Consider the following 17,501-nt stretch of genomic DNA (forward strand, 5'->3'; position numbering starts at 1 on the left):
ATGGAGTTGATCATTGAATGGATGATGATACTTGAAATGTTCCGGCAATGGTTGAATTTCAAGAGTGGGTGCCCTAATCATTGACATCAACAACATATTAGTCAAAAACGACTTTGGATTTTGAGTTGGTGGCTTACCTATGGACTGCAATATTGGCTCTAAAGTCGCAGCACATTCAACAAATGCACAAGGGATGTTTTCATTCAGATTGGACATTTTGAAGGTTGTGGCTGTGTGATCCACTCCAATTTCCTCCTTGATGAATTCAAGATGCTCCTCAACCACTTTTTCCTCGTGAATTGTTGGAAAGGTGTCCAAGATGTCTTTCTTCCCCTCATCTTTCATGGATTGCATGAACCTGCCAGGGAAGGGTGCATTTGGGGGAACAAAGTTAGAAATAATTAAATTTGGAACAACCTTACTTGAACGGGGTGGTGTAGGAATATTGGGAGGTTGCGGCAAGGGTTGTTCTTCCCTTGCCGTGCCTTGTGCATCCTCCTCCTCTTCGAGCAGTAACAATTCATCCATGGGCTCATCTTCAACCATTTGTTCTTGAATTTGTTCCATGCATTCTGCATTCTGCCTAAATTGACTGTTCCACTCAGCCAACTTTTTTGCTTGATAGAAATCCTCAATTGGTCGCCAAAATGCATCTTGTTGAAATGGTTGAGCTTCCCTGCCCTGCTCCACAGAATTCAGTTGTTGAATAACTTCATTATAATAATTTGATATACCTGAATTTGGATGTGAAGATTGAGGGGAAGGCTGTGGTGGTGCATATGAATCCTCATATGGTTGCCAATATGTTTCTTGGTGAGTCTCCTTAGCTTGATTTTGTGAACCCTGCACCAAAGAGTTTAATTCATTAAGAATTTGATTATAATCTATTGACGAATTTGAGTTTGGTTGGGCATATTGAATATGAGGTGGCTCCCAATATCTTTCTTGTTGAACATTTTGAGGTTCCCACCACATAGAAGTTGAATGATCACTCCAATCCGAATTGTAAGTATTGGAAAACACGTTATTCCTTGATTGAAGATCAACTATATCAACGTTTTGCATTTGGGACCTTTCCATGAGCTGTGACAAAAGATAAGCATTATCAAATGCCATGTTGTGCTTCTAAAATCAACAAAATAAAACTAAAAATATATACACACAAACGAAAATAAAACAATCCAAGGGATTAGCAAAGTTGCTAATCCCCGGCAACGGCGCCAAAATTTGATGCGAGAATTATACGCGCACAAATTAAACCCTCTTTTTGACAATTGTAGTATGGATGTAAGTAGGGATCGTTCTGGACCGGGGATTAGGAGGGATTGTTAACCACTTGGATTTTGACTCAAAAACGTAAAAACAAGTTTAAAACACTAATTAATGCGAAGAATACAAAACTAAAAGTAAGAAAGACTAAGACTTAAACAAAATAAAGGGGGATTGGATTTGGACAAAAATTGAAATAACGAAACAAGTAAATAAACTAGATAGAATGTAAATATGAAATTGATGAAATGGAATGAATGGATGCTAGCCAAGGGGTTCATCTCCACACATGTTACACTTGCATAATAAAAAGATTTCTAATTGTATTTCAATAAACCATGAATTCTCAACGCCCCGGGTTAATTAGGTCCGCTTAAATTAACCGTCAAGTTTTCCTTAAGTTAATGAATTGGATGATTGCATACGACAATCCAAAGCATTCCTCACAAGTTCCCTACATGAATTGCATAATAGAGATACAAGCAAGAATCATTAAGCATCATGAAAACTATAAGTGTTGACGAGGCATTCATTACTATGATTGCATGAAACTTATGCCAAGAATATGTTTAACGCGATTGTTTATAAGCAACCTCCACTACTTGTGAATATAAGTTCATAACTATTACGTGAAACTCACTTATATTCTAGCGTCAAATTCATGCATGAAAATTAAGCGTTCATTCTTAATAAACATACATAAATAGGTTATCAATCAAACAGTTAAACAAATTGAATTCATAACTTATGAAACATAATTAAAAGTAATCAAATCATATTACAAACATAAACATAGTTTCGAATCACCCCCTAGCTAAAGGGGGTTTAGTTCCTCATAACTTTGAAATCAAAGAAACACCTAAACATTCCAACAACTCAAAACTTGAATTGTATGAACGTTTAAGCACTCTTTTCTTCCATTTCTCATACGTACAAAACAAAGAGAATTAAAATGAAACTTTGAAATCAAAGAAACACCTAAACATTCCAACAACTCAAAACTTGAATTGTATGAACGTTTAGGCACTCTTCTCTTCCTCGTTGTTGTAGCACAAGGTTTAAGGATAGGTTGGTTGGGGGGATGGAAGTGTTGGGGAATTATGGAAATGGATGAGGATTGGTGGAAATGGAAGATGGTTTTTGGATTCTAAGGGAGAAAGGAATGTGTTTGTGGTGTGTTGTTGTGTTGTGAATGAGATGATTTTTGAATGAATGAATGCAAGGGTATTTATAGGAGGAGTGGAGATGTATATGGCTATTTGTTTAAGGTGTTTGTGGTTGCAATGATGAAGAATTGCATGTGGAAATAAAAGGGAAAATGTGGTGAAATGATGAAGTAGGAAGGTGGAAATGCATGTGAGATGTTGGAAAGGAAATGGGAATATGAGTAGGCCATGGCATGGGAGTTGTTTTGTTGGTGTAAATGTGCCATGGTTGCAATGATGAAGAATAAAGGGTGCATGTGGGGTGGAATTGAATGCAAAGTGAATGAATAATGAAATGAGTTAAAGAGGGAGAATGTGGTGAAATGATGAAGTAGGAAGGTGGAAATGCATGTGACTTGTTTGTGGAATAAAGAATGAATGGTGGAATGATGAAGTGAATGCATGTGGAATTAAAGAGGGAGAATGTGGTGAAATGATGAAGTAGGAAGGTGGAAATGCATGTGAGATGTTGGAAATGATGAAGAAAATGCATGTGAAGGGTTTGAAAGAGGTGGGTGTGCATGTGAGTTGAAATGCATATGTTTAAATGGTTGAAATGTGTAGATAATTATGAGTATGATAAGTGATAAATGTATGGTTATGATAAGTGAATGGTGAATGATATGTTAAGTGATAAATGAATGATATGTGGTGAGTGATAAGTGAATGGAAGTGATAAGTGATAAGTGTATGTTATGATAAGTGAATGGTTTGATAAGTGATAAATGAATGATATGTGGTGAGTGATAAGTGAATGAAAGTGATAAGTGATAAATGTATGATATGATAATTGAATGATATGTTAAGTGAATGATATGATAAGTGAATGCTTTAAGTGTTTAAAAATAGGGAACAAAACCCTTCCTTGCATGGCAAGGAACGGAGACACAAGGAAACACACGACAATGTCCTAAGGTTGCAAGGAATGTTGTTTTTGTGTTCTAAAATGCGTAGGAGTTTTCAATGATGCTTAAACATGAGGTCTTTTAGGATTTAACTTTCCTACTTCAAGTCTTTAATTTCGTCCATCCTCTTGGCTCCAAGCATATGATATCCATTCCAATCTCTAATTTGCTCCAAAAGGCTCCAAAAGGCATCCTTTTGCATACCTTGCCCTTAGAACCTGAAAACACACAAAAGAAGCATAAAGGACTAAAATAACTAGAGAAACATAACTTAAATGCACGAGAACAAGCCATTTAAGTCGCATGAATATGCTCCTATCAGGTGACCCATTGGGAAGTTGCTCGTGAGTTCTTAAAAACAAAACCGTGAGGGAATGGTAAGCCAAAAGCGAACAATATCGTGCTACGGACGTGGAACAGGCCCGGGAAGTGATCCGCCCTGGGCTGGGATGTGACATTTTTCAACTTATTGATGAACTCGAGCTGCCTAAGTTGCGCGAGTAATAATCCTCATTATAGAATGACACGTCAAAATCAAGACATCGTCTGACTGGGGTTGGGTCTTTTGCTTGTACCTATAGGCCGAGTCTCTCAAACAGTTGCCGTCGTGGGCCGACACTGAGTTACTTAGGCGATTTTATGGTGACTGTAAATAACGGGCATGAAGTTGGTGCCGGAGATGCTCTTTTTTTAGGTTCAATTCGTGTTTTGCAATGGTTGCATAAAACCGTTGTTTCATCAGTTTCTTCGAAACTAGAACCTGACATAGGTTCAACGATGACCGGCCCTGAAGACTTCATAGGTGGTGTATTTGAAAATAAATCAATCTTAAGTCTCGGCTGACCACACTTTTTACGGACATGCTACACCGGAATGAATTCAGCCTTTCTTTTTGCTTTGTTTCTAGGGAGATGAGTATCCACCATACCGATTGTCGTCGAGGGGAAGGGATTGATGTTAACCGCCATCTGTTTCTCAGGGAATTTTAACTTACCTTTCTCAATCCAACTTTGAATCACATCACGGAACACGACGTAATTATTGGTAGCATGCTTGTTTGAATTATGGTACTTGCAATATGTTTTGCCTTTTAATTCTTCGGCCTTAGGAATATTGTGTCCTAGCCGAAGTTTGATGATTTTTGCTACCAACAACTGGTCGAAAATTGCATCGGCCTTGGTGATATCAAAAGTGTAAATTTTTTATGTTTTTAATCATCTCTTCAGAGGCCGAGCAGGTCTTGGCATCTTTGGGACTGATTTGAGCTAATGCCTTGCAAACGTATGGCTTATCTATCACTATTTCAGCCGCGCCCACACTGGCGTATTGGGGGTCCTCACTTTTGGCCAATTCGTAGCTGACCATGGGATTCTTGTATATTGTTCCCCGGGATGAGGACTTTGATATTTTTTCCTCTCGAAGCAAATAATCATACTACTCAACGTACTGAGCAAGTTCATACATATCTCTAATATTTGCCCTCAGGAATTTCTTTTTGTATTCCACGTCCAAGCCGTTTAGGGCAATCCTGACGAATTCAACTTCAAGGAGAGGTACTCGACACCAATTCCTGGCCGACTCGAACCTTGTTAAGTATTCCATTGGTGATTCGTCTGAAGCTTGAGCCATCCTAGCCAACGATGAAAAGGACATTTCCATCCTTGGTCGATAGAATTGTTCATGGAATTTCTCGACTAATTCATCCCAACTCTGGACGGACTTTGGTGGGAGATTAATGTACCAAGCAAAAGCTGAACTTGTCAGTGAAAAGTTGAATAGCCGTATTTTATGAAAGTCGCTATTGATGTCCCCACATTGCGCCGTGAACCAAGCTATATGTTCTAACGAAAATAAGGATGATTATCTGGCGAAAAGATTGAAGTCGGGGATCTTGAAGCCTTTAGGGTATTCGAACTTTTCCACATAAGTCAGGTACGGATGGATGAATTTTGGGAATTTCGGCTTTTTTTTAAGGCCGAGTCGATCATTCTTTGGACCTCGGTCATATTGATGGATACTGTTTCTACTCCCTGGTCAGGTCCATTAGATCTACTACTTGATCCGTTTTTTTTTTCCAAGTAAATTGGTTGTTGCCGAGTAGATCCTTTTTCGGCTTGTAATGGAACATTTTTCAAAGGAGGCTGTCGAGGTTGGCCGATGTGGCCATCTTCGAAGACTTTACTGACCAATAGTTCAAGCATTTTGGTCTGTGTATCATTATTGCTTTGTATTGTGTCAAGTAAATCAATCATTTTCTGACCAATCGACTGCTCGACCTGCCGAGATTGTTCATCAAGTCGTCTTCGAAGAAACAACTTAGTTGGTGGATCAGAACCTTCCCCACCATCTTCGTTGCAATTTTCCACTATCCCTTTGACGAAAATGCATGCCGTTTGGTTGGGAATTTCTGGGTTGCGAGGTTGTCCGCCAAGACAAATTTCCATCTCTCGGCGTGTCGCACTTGTAGCCTCAAGTGGTGCAACAATGATAGTATTTTGTGCCTAAGACAAATCTTGTCCAAGGCCTTGCACTGGTACGTCGACTTTCCCATGATCGTTTTCTTCTTTACGGACCATGTCTCAATGGTCATGAACTTCGAACGTCTAGCACAAGGTCCCACCGGGCGTGCCAAAATGTTGATCCTAAAAATTACTAAGCCTATGTGGCGCACAAGCCGAGTAACTAATAAGCTAACTACGTCCTTTGGTTGAATACGAGGCGTGCCAACTCATCAACCGAGCTCGGTCGAGGAGTAAAATTTGTTGATGTTGCGTTGAGCACGTTACTGACTTCTTTATCTTGCGACTGCGGTCGAGGAAGGAATAAATCTCAGCCTTTGGATTTTTAAGCCTGAAGACAAGGCTACTAGTTTTGCGAAATTCACAAATCGCCGGTGTCGGATTCGGTCCCAGTGATTATATTCGTGAGAGTATAAGCACGTCGAATCGACACCAGACTGTATGGACACAAGTATTCAAAGGTGATGTATGTCTTGATGGTGAATGTGATTCGGCCGTCAGAATACCGAACTCTGAAACTCACTTGTGAGTATCCAATCATAAAATCACTTGGCGTTCAATGCGCCGAATATCGTAACTCGTAACACCTTACTTCGTCGAGAAGGCTAATAAGATGACCTCTGCCAATAAGGATTTCGGAAACCCTTCTCGACCGAGACTTGGATAGATAACTAGTCGGCCTTGATGCAGTGCTGTTTATCCAAACTGAAGGTGCTCCTCGGTCTGCTGATTGTACGGCAACAATGTTGTTTATCCAAACTGAAGGTGTTCGCTGGTTGCCTTCACAGTGCTGTTTATCCAAACTAAAGATGTGTCAGCAGGAAAAAGAAAATAAAAAATCTCAAGATGTTTGAGAGGTTTTGCACAGGGCAGTTGTGTGTTGAATTAGAGGTCCCTGAATTGCACCCTCATTTCTCTATTTATAGCAGCAAAACCCAATCCTAACCATACTCGAACTAGGACTCCTTACCCCAATCCATCTTATCTCGGCCAATCCCACTTCCATTAGGACTTTGAACTCACCCCCTTTTGAGGCTATATTCATTGTTGGTCGAGAATCCAAATTGCACTAGGACTTCTTCGACCCCTTTGCTCATCCAAACCACTTCCTTTTGCGATAGGACTTGACCATCCTTGCTGAATGGCCCGGGACCACCAGGTAGCCCATAGTATATTTGAAACAGCTTTGGGCCGAACATAAACCTACACTCAGCCCAATAATATTATTTTGGGCCCAAACAGTACTTAAAAGGAATTTTCAAACCATCATTTCTTAGGTTTTGCGACAACAATTAAATGAATCATAGTAATGTATACTAAGAAAAAAGCTTTCGTGTATTCGTAGTAGTTTGCCTAATGAATTATGTTCTGTTAGGTTTTGTAACCTCTGATGAATTTTTGGACAATACAGAAAATGTTACAGTGGTATAGTTGTATGTATTCTTCATTGTAGTTACCCACTTCGTCGAACTTATCTAAACGGCCTATTAACAAAATTGTCTTTGTAAATCAAAAAAGGGTGAAAAGATTAAATTAACCTTTTCAACAAAACTAAAGAAAAATAACCAAAAATAAAAGTTATGGGAATATAGTAAACTAATCAGAAAATAATTTTACTGTTTATTTTAAGCCTCATAGTCATGTTACCATATCAGTTGCCCTCATTTTCTTTTCCATGATTTTCTCCTAAATAAAATAAAATTTTAGTGGCGAAATAGTTATTTAGAAACAATTGCTAAAAATATGAACAGTCTCTTCAATGACAAAAAATCATTTGTGTTGCAGTCATATTTAGAATAGGAATGTGATTGTGTAAATCTTAGGGAATCTGGGAAAGTATTATATATTCCTAGGATTAGATTACCTATTAAATGTTGTAATCCTAAAGGGAAAGGTTTTACCATTTCTACAACTATAAATAAAGGCACAATGGGATGAATCAAACACACCTCACAATTAAATCAATCTCTCTTCTCCCTTAATCTTGCTGCACCCCTCTCTCTCTCTCTCTAAACCCTAGAGCGCTTAATCAAATAGGCCTACAACACTTTATCAGCATGTTCTTGCCAGAAGCTGAGAAATTGACGCATCGTAGAAGGAGGCTATCATCCACCACATTCAAAGGCTTATTCATTTTCTGCTAATCAGGTACGCTTAAAATAAAGGAAGATATTTGAAACGTCCACGAAGCATGAAAACATTCCCCATGATGCATGAACCCCCCTATGTTTACATTTTCCTTTCGATATATATATTGTATATGTTCATATATTTTTCAATATATATATATATATATATATATTTGTTTCATGCATTGCACAATTAAATTGTTATGTGAAATTTGTGAGTCAAATTATATAAAATAAATTAGAAGCATATTTAGGGTTTCCTAAACCCTAAGGGTTTTTTTTTTTTTTGAAAAAAAAAAAAAGGGAAATTGGACATTGGATGGCATCACCCCTACGACACAACATCGGTAGCAGCCCTCTGGGCTTTGTTGCACCTACTTGGACCCCCAAGACTTTGGCTTGATTGATTAGAATAGGCTTGCAGCCCTAGTTCTATCATTGAGGAGGCCCGCAGCCTTCATGGATATAGACCAAACCCACGACAAGCCTTGCTTGCTAAGTCCTTATTCTGTACGCATCCAAGCCCGCATACCTACTCTCTTTGGTGTCAGCCTACTCGATTGGGCCTTGTTTCCTTGCGGCTTGCAGCACAGGAAGCCAGCCTATACGGCTAGGCTCCCATTCGAACCCATTCGCCAGCCCATGGGGTTAGGTTTTGTTCCCCCGTGCATCACCCATAAGGCTTGCACCTATTAGGCCTTGTTCTGTGCACCCCCTTCAGCCCAAACTGAAACCCAGCTACGGCTGGGGCTTCTCCCTCACCTATGTGGCCTATAGCCTCATAGGAGCATATTCATGCGACTTAAATGGCTTGTTCTCATGCATTTACGTTATGTTTCTTTAGTTATTTTAGTCATTTATGCTTCTTTTGTGTGTTTTCAGGTTCTAAGGGCAAAGTATGCAAAAGGGTGCATTTTGGAGTAGTTTGGGGCGTTAAATGGATTGCATATACTTGAAGCCAAGTAGATGGACGAAATTGAAGACCAAAGGAGACCCTTTGTACCAGAAATTCACACCAACACTCCCCTTTGCCGTGCATCCAACCAAGCCACATGCTATTTCAGCCATATGCACCCATAATCATTCAACCAACTTTGCACATGCATTCATCATCATAACCTAGTTGTCATTCCACTTTAATCCACATGCATTCTCTTCATAAATCAGCCACATGCACTTTAATCATTCAATCACACCATCACACATTCATTCTCCAACCTTTGCCGTGCAAAACACCATCATTGCACCACAATCCCCTTTGCCGTGTATTACTCATCAATTCCAGCCACATTCCACATGCTTTCACAACCAATTCAACACATGCAGCCATTCACCCCTTTTCTATCCCTTGTGCCGTGCATCCTCTCACCAAGAAATCATTCATTCCACATGCATTCATCAACATATCTAGCTGTCACTCACATGCATTTCCTTCATCATTTCCAACCCACATGCACCCAGAAATTATCCTTTGCCGTGCATCCAATACACACCATTCACCCTAGATTCTAATCAGCCACATATAGCTTTAATCCACATGCACTCCCATCCATTTCATCATTGCAACCATTACAGAAAAACACCATCATTGCCGTGGCTTTCATGCACTCCCATCCTTTACCATTTCAGCACATGCACTTCCCACTTCATCATAACCTAGCTGCACAAGCCACCCCACATGTCCCTTTAATCATTCAAACATGCACTCCCATTAATTAAACCATTCACCCACATGCACCATTCAAACATACACCCATTCACCACCAGAAATCATCATTGCCGTGCATTCCCTTTCATTTTTGTCAAAGCACATGCACTCCCACCCTTTAATCACATGCATAAATCAGCCACATGCATCTCCCATCACCATTCCAGATTTCCACCAAGTTCCTAGCTGTCATATTCCCTCTTTTTCACCTATAAATAAGCATCCATTGCAGCCACAATTCATTCATTCTCATTCACTTTTCCATTTCAGAAAATCATCCCTTGGTGCCGTGCCTTAAGGCACCATTCCATCAATTCCCTACTAATCCAAACACCATCTTCATTCACACACCAAATCCATCCCTTAAGGCCGTGACCACCATCTTCATTCAAGCACCACTCCTCATCCATTTCCATAATTCCCCAATCCATTCAAAACACCAACAACATCCCTTAGACCTTGTGCCACAATAAAGAGGAAGAGAAGAGGGCTTAAACGTTCATACAATTCAAGTTTGAGTTGTTGGAATGCTTAGATGTTTCTTTGATTTCAATGTTTAATTTCAATTCTCTTTGTTTTGTACGTATGAGGAACTAAACCCCCCTTGGCTAGGGGGGGGATTCGAAATATATGTTTATGCTTGCATTTTGATTTGATTACTTCTAATTGCGTTTCATAAGTTGTGGATTCAATTTGTTTAACTGTTTGGTTGATAACTTATTTATGTATGTTTATTGAGAGTACATGCTTAATTTTCATGCATGAATATGACGCTAGAATATAAGTGAGTTTCACCTAATAGTTACGAACTTATATTCACAAGTAGTGGAGGTTGCTTATAAACAATCGCGTTAAACGAATTCTTGGCATAAGTTTCATGCAATCATAGTAACGAATGCCTCGTCAACACTTATAATTTTCATAGAGCGTAATGATTCTTGCTTGTATCTCTATTATGCAATCATGTAGGGGACTTGTGGGGAATGTTTTGGGTTGTCGTATGCAATCATCCAATTCAATAACGTTAGGAAGATTTGAAGGTTGATTAGTGCATCACGGTTAACTTGGGGTGTTGAGAATTCATGGTTTATTGAAATGCAATTGGAAATCTTTTTATTATGCAAGTGTAACATGTGTGGAGATGAACCCCTTGGCTAGCATCCATTCATTCCATTTCATCAATTTCATATTTACATTCTGTTTTAATTACAATTTGTTCATTTAGTTTAATTTCGTCAAACCCTAAATCCCCCTTTACTTTATTGTCAAATTAGTTAGAAATCAATTTAGTTTGTGTTTTTAAGAGTCTTGAGTCAAGTTACAACTTAATTTCGTCCAAATTTGGGTTTGTGCTCAAAACTGCCCAAAAAGTGGTCTTTAGGCAGATTTGAGTGTGTTTGTGCTATTTTGAGTCTTTTGATTTGTTTTAGTGTTTTAAAGTTTAGTTTTGCATTCTTTGAGTCTAGTATAGTGTTTTATATTGTGTTTTTACGTTTTTGAGTGAAATCCAAGTGATTAACAATCCCTCCTAATCCCCGGTCCAGAACGATCCCTACTTACATTCTATACTACAATTGTCAAAAAGAGGGTTAATTTGTGTGCGTATAAATCTCGCATCATAGCCCACCCCCGAGGTCTTTTGGGCCGTGCCTTATACTTAGGTACCGTTTGGTACGTGGGACGGGACGGAACAGAGTGGGACAAGACGTTCCGTCCCACGTTTGGTGCACCTAAAAAGGGTGGGACGAGCTGTTCCACGGGACGAGTTTTGGGTGAATTTTCGTTCCGCCTCACCCCCTGGAACGACTCGTTCCACATCCGTGGAACACAAAATTATAACCTTTCCGTCTCCTTCTTCTTCCTCCTTGTTTCCATCCGAGGGCATCTTTGTTCCCGCTTCGTTTCGTTCCGCCCTGTCCCGTCCCGTCCCGTCCCATTCCGTTCCGTCCCGTCCCGTCTGCATACCAAACGATACCTAAGGCACCCAAACTTATGCCACTTAACCCACGGCACCAAGCCCAATATTATTTTGGGGCTATATTTTCAATCCAATAATATTATTTTGCTTCTAAAATCGACTCGGTATGGCCCGATTTATTGAATTAATTAAAAGTGACATGCAATCCATTAATCTGATAATGATATCCAAAATTATTAACCTGAAGATCATTTTTTGACATTAACGATTCAATAATTTATTTTTATACTTTGAACCGTCACATACTTTCGTAGTAATGAAGGTCTCACACTTGAGTTCTCGAAGAAACTCAAAATTCACTACATTAAGTTAGTATATTGCATTCTATGTTTCTTGCAGGAACCTCTCATTATGAACTAATTGTTCATAAAACTAAATTGAACCTGTAGTTTCAAATTTAGTGCCTTTGAAACCCAAAGTTTTCATTCAAAACATACCACATGAAACCCGTAGTTTTCATGCATAAATTAAACCAATACATGTATATAGAACTTGTATGTTCTACGATATATGTCTATGGCTCACCATATAACTACTCATGTTTTCCCCTCTGTTTTAGGGATATGTCGAACTTGAACAAGCTTGATTTCTCCGCTCTAGAAATCTCTAGAAGAAACTATCTGAAATGGGTTCAAGAGGCGAAGCTCCATCTCGCTGCAAAAGGCATTAGAGCCATCATCGAGGCACCTGTCGTTTGACGAAGCTCAGAAGGCTACTGCAATGATCTTCATTCGAAGACACATCTATAATGCATTGCAGACTGAGTATCTCGCTGAGAAGGACCCATGCACCCTCTGGCTTGCTCTGGCCGATTGTTTCGATCACCAGAAAGACATATACTTGCCTAAAGTAAGACATGACTGGCAGCATCTTCGCTTCCAAGACTTTAAGTTCATGAATGAATACAACTCTAAAGTTTGTAGAATCCGTTATTTGTTGAAATTCTGCAAAATGGAACTAACCGAATCAGATTTCCTGGAGAAGACTTATTCGACCTTTCATGCCACCAATATTGTCCTGCAACAACAATATCGGGCACATAAATTCTTCTCGGATTTGATCTCTGTTTTACTTCTCGCTGAAAAGCAGAACCAGCTTTTAATGAAGAATCATTAAGCTCAACCCACTGGCTTGAATGTCGCGCCTGAAGCGCATGTGACCAATTTTAGCAGCCATAGACGACGAAAGAACCATCGTGGCTATGGCAATGGGTGGCAAGCTCAACCACGGGCCCAAGGTTAACAGAGTGCCGCACCTAAAGGAAGAAATGTGACCCAGCAGCATCCACTACTTGCCCATAAGGCCCCAAACTTCAAGAACAAGTGCAAAACTCTCATTTAGGCTGCTTTGACTGAACTGGACATGTGCTATCATTATAGATCCAAGGATCATTGGCCACGCGTATGCCGAGCTTCCCCTAAGGACATTGCCAAGTATCATTCCCGTCGTCAGTTTAACTTTGCACATGTAGATCATTCGAAAGATGCAACTACATCAATGGAGATGTTGGATTTTCAGGAGGCATCAGTGCCTATGGATGAATAAATTAGACATGTTTTTAAGGTGCTTTACCCCTAGTGGCCGAACCCACTAGGAGTGGCCGGCCCTATCCCCTCTTTTGTTAGGTTTATGGTTTAATTTTGAACAACTTTTCCATGTATTTGGAATAATTTGTTTGGTTTTGGTTTGTTTTGAATTATGGATTGTTATTTGAATGTATATTATTATGTCGAATTGCTTAATTGAATGAATGGGCTTATATTTTTGCATGTGACCAATTTTATCAATTTATTTATAGGTATGTCTAGTGGGGAAGTTAGTTGTCTGGCAGATAGTGCAACCACGCGCACCATCTTGTGTGAACGACACTATTTTACTAACTTAATACCCAAGAAAGCTCCTTTGACAACTCTCTCAGGCCCATCCAACCTGATTGAAAGATACGGAAATGCATGTATCATGTTGTTTAATGGTACAATCTTGACCATTAAGGAGGCAATCTATTCTCCACGTTCTGGCAGAACATTATTGAGTTTTAGAGATATTCGAGATAATAAATACCATCTCGAAACCACTGAAGATCACGATTCTGAATTTCTTTGTATCACTTTATATGAATATGGCCAGAAGCATATTCATGAGAAGTTGGAACGTCTGCCAAGTGGGTTGTACATCACAACCATTCGTAGCATAGAAGCTCACAGTGTGGCCAGCCTTATGCCTGAGTTTCAGGACACTTTGTTGCTTTGGCATGATTGTTTGGGATATCCTGAACGTGACATGATGCGCCGTATCCTCAAATCTTCTGACAGGCATAAGTTACATCCCTATGTTGGATTTCCGTCATGCAAAGCGTGTTCTTTAGGAGAGTTGAATATTCAACCCTTTCATACAAAGATTATTCACGACCCCCCTAATTTTCTTCAGAGGATTCAAGAGGACATTTGTGGACCTATTCAACTAACCTGCGGACCATTTAAATATTTTATGATGTTGGTTGATACATCGACAAAATGGTCACATGTTTGCTTGTTGTCCACACGCAACGTCATGTTTGCTAAACTCTTAGTTCAAATCATTAAGCTAAGGGCTCACCATTCTGATTATCCGATTAAGTCGATTCGACTGGATAACGCTAGAAAGTTTACGTCACAGCTTTTTGACGATTATTGCATGTCAGTAGGGATTGATGTGGAACATCATGTGCCCCATGTTCACACCCAAAATGGCCTGGTAGAAGCTTTCATAAAGTGCCTTCAATTGATAGCTCAGACTTTGGTTATGAGAACCAAACTGCCGGTATCTGCCTGGGGCTATGCAATATTGCACGCAGCTATGTTGATCCACCTGAGGCCTACCGCTACCGAACCATATTCACCATTACAGTTGGTCACTGGATACGACCCTGACGTCTCGTATTTATAGGTATTTGGGTACGTCATTTATGTGCTAATAACACTGCCATTACGTACCAAAATGGGTCCTCAGAGAAAAATGAGAATCTATGTTGGTTATGATTCGCCATCAAATGTTCGATACTTAAAACCCTTGACAAGAGATCTCTTTACCGTATGTTTTACGGATTGTCACTTTGATGAGACAGTCTTCCAGTCGTTAGGGGGAGATAAGCATGATAACGTTCCCGTAAAACGCCGCGAATTGTGGTGGTATGCTCCCACTATGTCTCATTTAGATCCCGACACTGCCTAGTCTAAAACTGAGGTGCGACGAATTATAGATCTTCAGAGCATTGCTCAAAGCATACCGGATGCTTTTAATGATCTAGCTAAGGTGAAAAAATCACATATACCCGCTGCAAACACACTTGCAATGATAGATGTACCCGTGTACGTCAACAACCTGCCTGGGTAGGTTGGACCATCCCCGAAGGTGGGGAGGCCGCACCTTCCATGTGACAAGGTACATTGGCGGCTAGCCAATCATCTGCTCCGACCCTGAAGCGTGGCAGACCCCTTGGTTCAAAGGATTCATAACCCCGAAAGAGGAAAATGGCACCAACTAGTGACCCTAGTTTGAATCTGACCGTCGCTCACTTATCCGTTCGAACACATGAAGTTATTCTAGATTACGGTGATGCTTCAGACGAAACATGCCGGCTTCCCAAGAATCACAAGATTTTGGTCCACTACATAGTATTGGATGAGGTTTGGAATAGGAATGAGATGATCGTCGACGATGCATTCACGTACCCAGTAACTACTGACATCATACTTAGCGATGACATTGAACCACGTTCTGTCGATGAATGCCGACTTAGAACCGATTAGTCAAACTGGAAACAAGCAATCCAGGTTGAACTCGATTCGTTCGTGAAACGTAAAGTGTTTGGACATATTGTTCCTACACCACCATGTGTAAAGCCTGTTGGCTATAAATGGCTTTTCATGAGGAAATGTAATGAGAAGAATGTAATAATATGATACAAAGCACGCTTCGAAGCGCAAGGCTTCTCTCAGTGCCCTGGGATTGATTACAAGGAAATGTATTCCTCCGTAATAGACATTATAACGTTCCGCTACCTAATCAGTTTGGTAGTTTCCGAAAAACTGAATATGCAACTTATGAACATGGTAACCGCGTATCTCTATAGGGATCTAGATACGGAAAACTATATGAAAGTTCCAGAAGGACTTCCATTGACTGGTTCAAATAGTTCTAGACCACGGAACACTCTCTCAATTAGGTTGAGGAGGTCACTCTACAGATTGAAACAATCCGGGCGGATGTGGTATAACTGTCTAAGTAAATATTTGACAAGTCAGGGTTATGTGAACAACGAACTATGCCCATGCATGTTCATAAAGAAGTCATATTCCGGATTTGCAATTGTTGCAATTTATGTCGATGACATGAACCTCATTAGGACTCGCGCAGAGCTTGAGGAAATTGCTGCACACCTGAAATCGGAATTTGAGATGAAAGATCTTGGGAAAACTCGATACTGTCTCGGCCTAGAAATTGAGCACTGTTCGGATGGAATCCTAATACATCAATCGAACTGCACCCAAAAGTTGTTGCGTCGTTTTAATGAGGATAAACGAAGCCTTCGAGTACACCCATGGTCGTTCGAACTCTAGATGATAAACGAGATCCCTTCAGTCTAAAGGAGGATGAGGAAGAGATTTTGGAACTCGAAGTTTCTTACCTAAGTGCAATTGGGGTTTTATTATACCCAATATCTTCTTCGGTGTGAAGCATCACGTGAGTGTTTTTGGCAGAGAGAAGTTATAGGACATATTCGAAGCACTAGTGTTCTTACATCAGTCATTAACCTTCCTGCGATGATCTTTGAAGACAATGCAGCATGTATCGAGTAGCTGAAGAAGGGATACATCAAGGGAGATGACACCAAGCACATAGCGCTGAAGTTCTTTTACTCACACCAACAACAGCAGCATCAGAACATTGAAGTCAAGCAAATCTGTTCCCAAGACAACCTAGCCGATCTCTTCACCACGTCATTGCCCAAGTTTACATTTTAGAAGCTCATCCAAGGAATCGGTATGTGTAAATTATCTGAATTGAATCACTTGTAGTTCTCTTCTTTAGAAGTTATGTCTAACTCAGGGGGAGTATCTTGAAGCATACTCACATGATCTTAATGTACTCTTTTTCCTACAATTAGGAGCATTTTTCCCACTAGGTTTTTGCTACCTAACTATGTTTTAATGAGGCACCCATCCCAGGATGATCATACTCCGTTGAGTTCACTACCTTCGTCCAGTTTGACAAGCGTTTTAGACATTATGCATATTTTCTTACTTTTCTCCTTAGTCTATGGGTTCTCCCCATTCCTTGGGTTTTACCATAGCAAGGTTTTTGTGAGTTTTTACAAATACATACTTCAAAGTAAATTTGAGACTTGCGATCACTCGTTGTGCCGATGACTTCATCAACTATTCTACCTTATCTGCTGAAGGTCCGATGTGATGGTTTATTGAGTATTTACACACTCAAGGGGAGTGGTGCAGTCATATTTAGAATAAGAATGTAATTGTGTAAATCCTAGAGAATCTGGGATAGTATTATATATTCATAATAGGATTAGATTACCTATTAAATGTTGTAACCTACAGGGAAAGGTTTTACCCTTTCTACTACTATAAATAAAGGCACAATGGGGTGAATCAAACACACCTCACAATTAAATCAATCTCTCTTCTCCCTCAATCTTGCCACACCCCTCTCTTTCTCTAAACTCTAGAGCGCTCAATTAAATAGGCCTACAACAATTTGAAGATTGTCTAGCACCATTTTTATATTTTCT

This window comes from the organism of the source record quoted next, unplaced genomic scaffold, assembly GCF_019419815.1.
Source record: "Pyrus x bretschneideri cultivar Hongxiangsu unplaced genomic scaffold, Pyrus_bretschneideri_v1 Contig17, whole genome shotgun sequence".
NCBI classification, from domain to species: domain Eukaryota; kingdom Viridiplantae; phylum Streptophyta; class Magnoliopsida; order Rosales; family Rosaceae; genus Pyrus; species Pyrus x bretschneideri.